Source organism: Rutidosis leptorrhynchoides, chromosome 1 (genome assembly GCF_046630445.1).
Source record: "Rutidosis leptorrhynchoides isolate AG116_Rl617_1_P2 chromosome 1, CSIRO_AGI_Rlap_v1, whole genome shotgun sequence".
NCBI classification, from domain to species: domain Eukaryota; kingdom Viridiplantae; phylum Streptophyta; class Magnoliopsida; order Asterales; family Asteraceae; genus Rutidosis; species Rutidosis leptorrhynchoides.
In genome coordinates, this window is record NC_092333.1 from 222,139,745 (window position 1) to 222,150,623 (window position 10,879).

Consider the following 10,879-nt stretch of genomic DNA (forward strand, 5'->3'; position numbering starts at 1 on the left):
ATTATTATATAGTTTAAATATCGTCGTTTTATATTTTTAAATATTTTTAAAAGATTTAATAGAGTAAATAATATAATTCATTTATTAATAAATAAAATTTTATATAAAATATACTTTTATATATCTTAAGTAATAAAATTTATAAAGTTAATTTAAAAAAAATATTATGATAGGTTTTATTAAGGTAATTATATTATTTGTATTACATATTTATTTGATAAAATAACATTGATAATAATAATAAGTAAAAGTTGTATTATTTTGCAATAATAATTATTATTATTCTTTTAAAAATATCAATATTTATATTTACTAATAATGATATTATAATAAAACGATAATTCTAATTATGATAACTTTAATATTTATGATACTTTTTAATTTTAACTTTAAAATAATAATTCTATTTAAAATGATAATAATAATGATATTTTATAATAACAATGACATTTCTATTAAAATGATATTTTTTGTTAAAATGATAGTTTTAATACTAACGATACTTTTAATAATAATAGTAATGATAAAAATAATAAGAATGATAATTTTATCTAGATCAATATCTTATAATATTTTAATTTCATCATGATACTCATACTCATTATTTCCTAATCGTTTCGTTTAATAGCTTTTAATCGTCTTTTATATTGTGTTTATAATACTAATAATAATAGTACTAAAAAGAATTAGGTGTTACTAATATTAGTTTTAATTACAATAATACTAATAATGATAATTACTATGATATTATTAATAATACTAATAACTATTTTAATGATAATAATAATAATAATAACAATAACAATAACCATTTTTAAATAGTGATATATATATTAATAATGATAATAATAATAATAATAATAATAATAATAAGATAATAATAATAATAATAATAATAATAATACTAATTATAACTTTAACGATGATAACAATAGTAATAATAATAAAAATAACAATTTTTAATGATAATTCCTTTTATTAATAATGATAATAATAAGATAAAACTAGAACGACGATAAAAATTTACGATAATAATAATCATTTTTATAAAAATTCAATTGACTATAACTTCTAATCCGTTCATCGAACCCATTCGATTTCTAAATGAAAAGTTCTCAATTTTTCGCTAGCCTTCCAAGGACATGCATATCTTATACCTTATCTCAACCGCAAGTGTAACTAATTCAGGATTCAACATAACCTATCTACGGGCAATATCAAAAGTACAAGCATGCATAATCCTATATTCTCGAGCACTAGTCAGGGATACACTATTAATATGTAAAAATAATTTACGAGTACTCACGTATCAATATTGAGATTCAATATTGCAGGAAAGGTACGTAGACGTAACGGAGACGATAAACACTAGATTAACCTCACAAGCATACCCATGAACCATACCCATCACCTCCATAGCTATAACCCATGTTTTCCTTAGCTCTATCCCGCTCGAAAAATCCATTTTGAAATAATACGCTCATGACCTCGTCGTAGTATTTTATGTATACTAATAATATCTTGAAATAATACTGAGTAAATATATATATGTAAGTCGATTGAGAGAGTTTAGAGAAATATATTTCAAGTTTCTATAAAATAATAAAACCTATTGAATTCTATTTATAATAGATTTTTGAATTATTAAAGTGAATTATTAAAGTATGAATTATTAAAGTGAATTATTAAAGTATGAATTATTAAAGTGAATTATTAAAGTATGAATTATTAAAGTGAATTATTAAAGTATGAATTATTAAAGTAAATTATTAAAGTTAAAGTAAAGTAAAAGTAAAGTAAAGATAAAGTTAAAGTATAGTAAAAGTATAAAACTATGTACGTATAATACGCGTATAAATACATATAAAATTAATTTAAATCATTATTTATATTTAATAAAATAAAATATAAATATCGTTATCTTTATCATACTGGTTAAGTAATGAGTTGTCAAAAGTGGTTCTAGATATTTATAAAAGTTATATACGTTTTAATAATAAAGTTCTTTTTAAACTAAAAACGTTTTTGTACGTTTGAAAATAAATCAAATAAATATGATAATTTTGTTTTCCAAAACTAAATATATTTAAGAATCATTTTGTTAAAAGGTTAAAATAATGGAAATCGTTATATCATAAAACGTTTTAGAAAAGTAGAATCATATATATACATAATAGGTTTCAAGTTTTTAAATTACGGTCTGTTGGTGAAGCATGGGATAAAGTCCAAAGGTTAAATAAACGTATGAAAAATGTTGAGTTACTTAACTTGTCGATATCCAACATCTAAGTTATTTACACTCCACGTTCTTACTTATAAATCACTTTACCATTTTCCGAATGTTGTCAAAAAGAATAGATTTCTTAAATCACAGTGGACCTCATAACATAGACCCGTAATCATATCACAATGTATCTGATAAATCAATCATTTGATATTATCTTCTAATTCCATCGATAAACATATTGAAACAAATGCGTTCGTGTAAAGTAATATACGTTTAATACTTTATTAATATTCTCAAGTTATAATATATATATATATATATATATATATATATATATATATATATATATATATATACACACATATATATACATATCTATTTATATATAACGGTTCATGAATCGTCGGAATTTGGTCGAGGTTATAATGAATGTATGAACACAGTTTAAAATTCTTGAGATTTAACTTAACAAACTTTGCTTATCGTGTCAGAATAATATAAAGATAAAGTTTAAATTTGATTGGAAATTTCCGGGTTGTCACATTTTACCCAAAACACCACCACAACCCCACCATAAATCACTAATGATCACCACCTTCCACCACCTCCTACTAATGTTCCAGTCATCCACACAACCACCAACACAAGCTATTGCGAGCTGCTACTGTTTGTCGAACTTCCACACCCGCACCATCGATTGTACAGTCACTATTGCTACTAATTGTGGTTGCCAACCCTAAACTAAAACTTTTTTTGTTGTTATTGTTCGACAAACCGAGCCATCAACAAAGTCGACTTTGGTCGACTATTTGCTGCGGCCACTGCTTTTTTTTTTTATCGGGCTTTGACACCCGCAAACACCTGATCATCTCTAGTTCGTTGTTTAAACCAAAGGTATAAAACCTTTATCCAAACTTTTGATTAATACTTCAAGTATTTATGCTATGTTATAATTAAGAATTAAGAATAAGAATTAAGAATTAACCACTATTTCACTTTAGTCTCTACTCACTATATCAAACTTATAAATTATTATTATTATTATTGTTATATTTATTTATATATATTATAATATGATAAAATATAAAAAAATATATATATATTATAAATATTAGTGCTCGTTTAGGATCGGCTCAAACCGAGCTTTTTGCGAGCCGAATTCGAGTAGCTCACGAGTAGCTCGGCTCATTTACAACCCTAATTTTTAGTAATGATATGATATTCATATATACCAATTGAAAGTTACCCGTTCGGATCACGATGTCGAAAAGTTAAAATAAACAGTTTAGATAAATCGATTAAACAAACATACGTAAATGTTATATTATTTGTTACAATAAGTATTAGATAATAATTATAATCACTCCAACTAATAAAAGAAAAGTAAAAGAGACTTTTAAAGTCTCTGTTTACGTTAGCTAGGAACCAGAAACAAGATGATGACATATTAATTTATATTTTTATAGTCCCTGGAGTAAGTACTATTTTATGCATTAAACACTCAGAATTGTTTATGTACAATTTAGCCCCCTTATGAAATGTGAGTATATTAATTATAAATAATTACAGTAGAGAAATTTAATTCTTGAGTAGTAAGACTATGTAAACTTACTAATAAATATAATATAATTAAATTAAAATAATAAAATAAATGAAATAAGGATATTAGTAATATGATAGAAGTATATTATGAATATTTAAACATATTGATTATTGAATAAAATATTTTAATAAGTATTTAATATATTAATATTAATAAATTTATTATGGTAATTTAATAATAAACATTAAATAATTTAAAATATATTTAATATACATCTTTTATTTATATATTAAAATAACATAATTTATTACTAATAATATAAATAAACTTATTTGATTACTATTATATGTGTTAATATATATACTTGATATAGGTTCGTGAATCCGAGGTCAACCCTGCATTGTTCAGTTCCGTCGAATGAATATTTTTACTACAAAATATTGTAGAGTGAGTTCATTTGATTCCCTTTTACTCTTTACACTTTTGGGACTGAGAATACATGCGTTGTTTTTACAACTGCTTTATTAAATGCTTTTGAAAGATATATTGAATTGCGAATACAATGCTTTTATAAATGTTTGACGAGATAGACACAATCAAAACATTCCTCGAATGAATTATTATGCAGACAGAAGTTCTGCGGATTATTATTGAATTATGTGGACATGATAATTGCCACCATTGAATTATGTGGACATCATAATTGCCACTAATGAATTATGTGAACATGATAATTGCCACCAATTGATATGAATGTTGTGTATCGAGAGAATGATTTTATACACACGTTATGTGTATGTTATTTTTGTGCACGAGATATGTGTACGGTTACTAAGATTTATGAAAGATGATTTCATACACGAGAAAGGTGTACTGTATTTAAAAGATATCGCATCTACATTACAAGTGGGTATAGGATTCGGGCCCATTTGTACCATGCAGGATTTAAATCTTGTGGACTATCAAAATTACAGAATTTTTTTTATTGTTTTATGATAAACTTATGAACTCACCAAACTTTTGGTTGACACTTTAAAGCATGTTTATTCTCAGGTATGAAAGAAATCTTCCGTTGTGCATTTGCTCATAATACATGGAGTCGTTTATGGCATATAGAGGTCAGAACCTCGCAATGGGACCAACTGTTGAAGACTTCGTCCATATGGATTAGGACGGGGCACTACAGGTGGCATCAGAGCGGTGGACTTAGTGAACCAGGTCATGCATTAGTGTGTCTAACTGATAGTTATTTAGATGCGTTAGGGAGTCTGGACTTCGACCGTGTCTGCATGTCAAAAGTTTTGCTTATCATTTCGTGTCGAAAATTACCTGCTTATCAATCTTAGGGAATCACTTGCTTATCATTCTTAGTATAGACACATCATACTGCAATGATTGCATGAATAGTGTATAGACAAAATTCATATCTTGGCGTATCTGCTAATTCATATCTTAGCGTATCTGTTATTGTTACCTTTGCCTGACAGATTCCATAGATTCCTCCGTAATTTATGAGATTTTAGTATTTTATATGCATATGTAAATTATGTATTGCAGGATACATCCTATAATCTAATTCTTATCGAAAATCCTTCATCTGATCGTACGAGATGAATCCCTAAACTAGTTCGAGTCCCTCAGATTCCGATAGCTATTCCGATAGTTATTCCGACAGTTATTCCGACATGGATTTTCACTCGAGCTCCGAAAGCAGTATGACCGAAATAGATCAACCAATTAGCCATCATCTGTTCTGGATGAATTGAGGATGTGTTCGTAGTCGACTTAATCAATGGAGACGAGAAGAAGGCGATCCTTTCCATCAACCAAATTCACCTCTTAGCGAAGAACCAAAAGGACTTACCCGCGAACCTGTTCATGATACTATTTTCTCTCTCATTTCCAGAATATCTCGCCACGATTATAATCTATATAAAATTCAAGATCTTATTCATCAGCTCGTTCCTATCGACAATCATCCCGGATTAATATAAGAAGTCAACGAACTTCGCGCTCGAATAATCAATTGGGAGAATATGGTGCAAAACGTTTACCAACTTCAGCAACATCACCGGCACCAACAGTACCACCAACATCGGTACTGACAGCACTAGTACTATCAACAAACCATGCCTCGACATCTCATTCTGTACCTCGATTATAATCATCGTTCTACGTATCGTTCTGCATCAATTATCTTCATCTTCATGATGATTATGTAATCTCTAACGTTTTAGAGATTATATATTCTTGTTCTAACGATAAATCAAATGAGTTTAATATCATATTGACTCATTAAATCCATAATTACATCTGAAAAAAATATATATGTATATATGTTTTCATAAAGATTGTAATTAAAAATTCTTTTGTACAAACTGTTAATGGTGAAAATATTTTAACGGGTAGGTAATACCCTAGAAATATTTAGACTTCACATTAATAAGTTACACTGTATATTCTTCGGATCTGATTCAACAATCATTTACTATCCTACTTACATCTTCAGATATACGAATCCGTTCACCACAGAATAACCATTTTTATTCAATTTCATATTTGGATTTTAACTTCTCAGAATCCAACAAGTGGCATAATGAAGAAGACATTGAATAAAATAAAATTTGTTAGAAACAAACGAATTAACTAATTGAAATATTGTTAAGAATCCACGCTAATTGTTCCTAGCTAACTGGTTACATTTTATTTACCGCAATTTAATTATCGCACTTTATATTCTTGCAATTTTATTTATCGTCATTTAATTTCTGTTATTTTTTTACGCACTTTAAATATCGGGACACGTATACAAAGTTTTGACATATCATATCGACACATGTATATATATTATTTGGAATAACCATAGACACTCTATATGCGGTAATGCGGGAGTTAGCTATACAGGGTTGAGATTGATTCTACAATAATATATATACTTTGAGTTGTGATCGAGTCTGAGACATGTACACGGGTCACGATACTTACTAATTAATTCAAATACTATATATTAAATCATATATGAATTATTGAATTGCTAACTGTGGACTATCAGCTGAGAACTACCAATATTGGACAATTAAAATTAATTTAAAATATTGATTATAACATATGAAACTAAACAATTCTTCAAGTTTGCCACTTAATTACATCTTAAACCTCATTTGTATTTTGACGATTCCAATCTACGTTCAAACTTTTCATGATTCTTGAGAACATCTCAATCGAGAGGATGAACTAACCGCACATCATCTACGGAAGGAAAGGTAGATGCATATAGTGATGCACCTGAAAACACTCAAAACCTGAGTAAACGTTTAACACTTATCTGTGGTAACTCATTTGGCATTGTTATTACCGAAAAATAACCTTGCAATTACTTTTCAAATTAGCCAAATTTGTCACAACTCCAGGAAGCCAACTTCGACTTTTCAGTCGGACTAGCCTTACTATAACCTTGATATATATGCGTGTTTTTTTATTGTTACCGGGGAACCTTTTATATTCCACCATATTACCAGCAGATGTACCAGCAACCTCGTCGCTCTTTGGTTTAAATCTCTCCGACAAATCACTATATTTACCTATTGAAGTCTTATCATGTACTCATCCGCATCTTGTAACGGGAATTGCCATACCAATTACCGAGAATCAACAATCAGTATTTCGAATCTCGTAGCATTTCTACATTAATAGTTATATGTATACATATAACAATTATATCCTAGAATTACGATCTTCAATTCTGAAATTTTGAAAAGCACCCAACCTACGAATTAATACACTGAACTTTCAAAAAGCTGAATGAAGCAGCAGAAACTGTAGGCAACCGTAAATGACCTTAATCGCTGGAAGTTTGATGATAAAAAAATAGTATGTTGGAAAAGCTCAGAAAAGTTGGAACTGGAAACCGGATTGAGCAAACCATGAAGGAGACTCTGAACAAATTAAAAGGACTAAACTTGTACATTAAGAATCCTGATGATTCTATTTCGGATAAAATCTTTAGTGAATACCTTGCTTCTGACTCCAAACTCCTGCGAATAAATTTTCTTCACCATCCTTCGATAATAGAAATTTCAAGATATCATCGTATCTTTCATTATAAATATCCTCCATATTTCTGAAGATATTTTCATAACTATTCTTATCTGAACTCATTAATCTCTTAGTGCTATCAGTGTTACATTATATAGAAGCTGTTAGTTTCTATATTCTGTAAACTTTTGAATTTAAAATATGAATGTTATTGAAGTAATGTTGGGAACTGATGCATGAGTTAGTATAATATAATGACACTTGATCAACGTGATTATATTACAGTAAGTCATGCTGAGTTTCTTATGGGACGTGATGATTCACAGACCATAACGTCATCATGTGTCATGTTACATAACTCTTTCATTCTGCTTAATCTCTGAACGTATCAAGAAATTATATTCTTGATAGTTCCATTCTTAGTGATTTTGGTAGTTTACTAAATCAAATCGTGCTATTACATTCCTTCCTGCTTAGAACATTATAATCATTCGAAACTCTATATCTATGAATTCTGGAAAATTATTCTATAGACTTAAAGTCGGGAAGAGAAAACAAAAGTATGAAACTCTAAAATATAAGAGGGAATATACAGCTCGATAACAACACATAAATTACAAACCGTGTATATCAATGTTTATCGCAACATAAAGACACGGGAGAATTAAAAATACTATAACCCCAAGGGCGAAGTAGAAGAAAACAGATTCCTCCGGTGGGAGTTGGAAAAGAAGTACGATCATTGTGATGGTCAGAATAGGAACAAGGATTAGAACCGGATTAAGCATTATTATAATCTTTTGGATATATGAACTGAGAAAGAAAGTATTGAGGTGGCGAAAACTAATGGAACAGAAAAAGTGAATTTATAATGGAAATATCCGACAGAGCAATCGAGACAGATCACCGTATTTATTAAAAGAGATCTTAATTCCCCTATTCACCGAAGAATCAAATCTTTTAGATTTTGAAGATTTTCTTTATATTCCTTGAATTCCGGAATACAACCATGACTAGTCAAAAGTTATGATGACACATGTCTTTCTCATTTCACTATTTAGTGATAACTTCATTAGTAATCAAATTATTTTATGCGTATTACTCAATGATGATAAAACTCTATTTATCAACTCATATTCGTCATGAAAACATTTTTATTGTTAGCCATGACGACCTCACTCAAATTTCGGGACGAAATTTCTTTAACGGGTAGGTACTGTAGTGACCCGGAAAATTTCGACTAATTTTAAATCAAAATCTCGATACGATATTGTATTTTCAACACGATAAGCAAAGTCTGTTGGTTGGATCTCAAAAATTTTGAACTGTTTCATATATTCAATTGACCTTCGACTGTTCTCGATGATTCACGAACAACTATTTGTAAATAGATATATATATATATATATATATATATATATATATATATATATATATATATATATATATATATATATATATATATATATATATATATATATATGTGTGTGTGTGTATGTATGTATGTATGTGTGTGTGTGTGTGTATATAAATATATATATAAATACTACTTGGAAATATATAAAATAATATCAAATTTATTTGTTTAAAAATATATAATATATATTTATGTGATAAAACTTGTTATTTAAAACTGGTTATATATAGAGAGAGAGTAAATGGAAAATGAATGATTTCGAGCTTAATTAGTAAACGTCAGTAACACTCGGTTGATATTTTGTTAGTTATAATATAGATATTGTACATGTACATGAAGGATTGAAATAAAAGTTGGACTGTAAATCGATTACAAAGATTTTAGGTTTGTTAAAAATATTTTTCCATTTTTAAGTTTAAATATTAGTACTCCACACATATAAATTGGAACAGAAAATAAATAATTATCGAACCTTTTTTATCAGGTTTTAAACAGTAAATGACTGAAATAATTAAATAGACTTAATCTAAAAATTTGGGATTTTTAGGAACACTTTTATATATTAACTGTTTAGCAATGGACACGACTTACCATCTGGGAAAAACTGTCGGTAGAGTAATAGAATTGTAAGGCGGCTAATAATATCTCTATTACTTTATGTGTAAACTTATCTATCAATTGAGACAAACATGTATTAATTAAAAATGAATCATTAGGTTGTTACCTGCCAAATTCTTCATTTTTTTCAAAACACGTTTTGATTCTTTAACATATTACTATTGTTGTTTGAAAGTAATAAGTCACCATATTTTTTCTCGAGTAATAATTCTAATGCTAAAGTCTATGTTTAAGTAGTTTGTAATTTAATATATAGTGCATGCACCAACACTATCTATCTATCTATATGTATCTTTAAGGCAATAAACCCATTTAACCAAACCATCTCAATTCACCATATGTGATATACATATACATACGCAGATAGATGTAACCTTCACTAAACCCACTTCAATATTTTTCTTAAACCAAACCACTTATTCTTTTATATGTTACCACCGTGGTTGATCTCTCCTCCTTCGTGAACATCATTGAAACAACCTTCACCACAACCCATATTCGTTAAAAACCTTTTCTTGGTTGTTCGACCCATAACCAACACCGTTAACCGCATGTTACTATCCTACACCACCTCACCACCTTTGTATTTTATTGTCCATGTTAAACCACCACCAAGATCACTACCATCGCCACCCTCAATCATTAATCACCACCGCTTCACTATCATCTCCATCATGTTGTTGCTACACTGCTACTCGTCTTTTATTATAATTTTGTCCAAATAACCACCCGAAACCCACTTCGAACACCCCAAGTCTGCTACGCTTATTTTTTTTTTTTTTTTTTTTTTTGTATTTCAACTCAACACCACACACTATGATACACCCATTACTATTGTGCTCTCTTGTTGCGATGTCTACATAAAACCGCCACCTTTTACCCAAAACACCACCACAACCCCACCATAAATCACTAATGATCACCACCTTCCGCCACCTCCTACTAACGTTCCGGTCATCTACACAACCACCAATACAAGCTATTGCGAGCTGCTACTGTTTGTCGAACTTCCACACCCGCACCATCGATTGTACGGTCA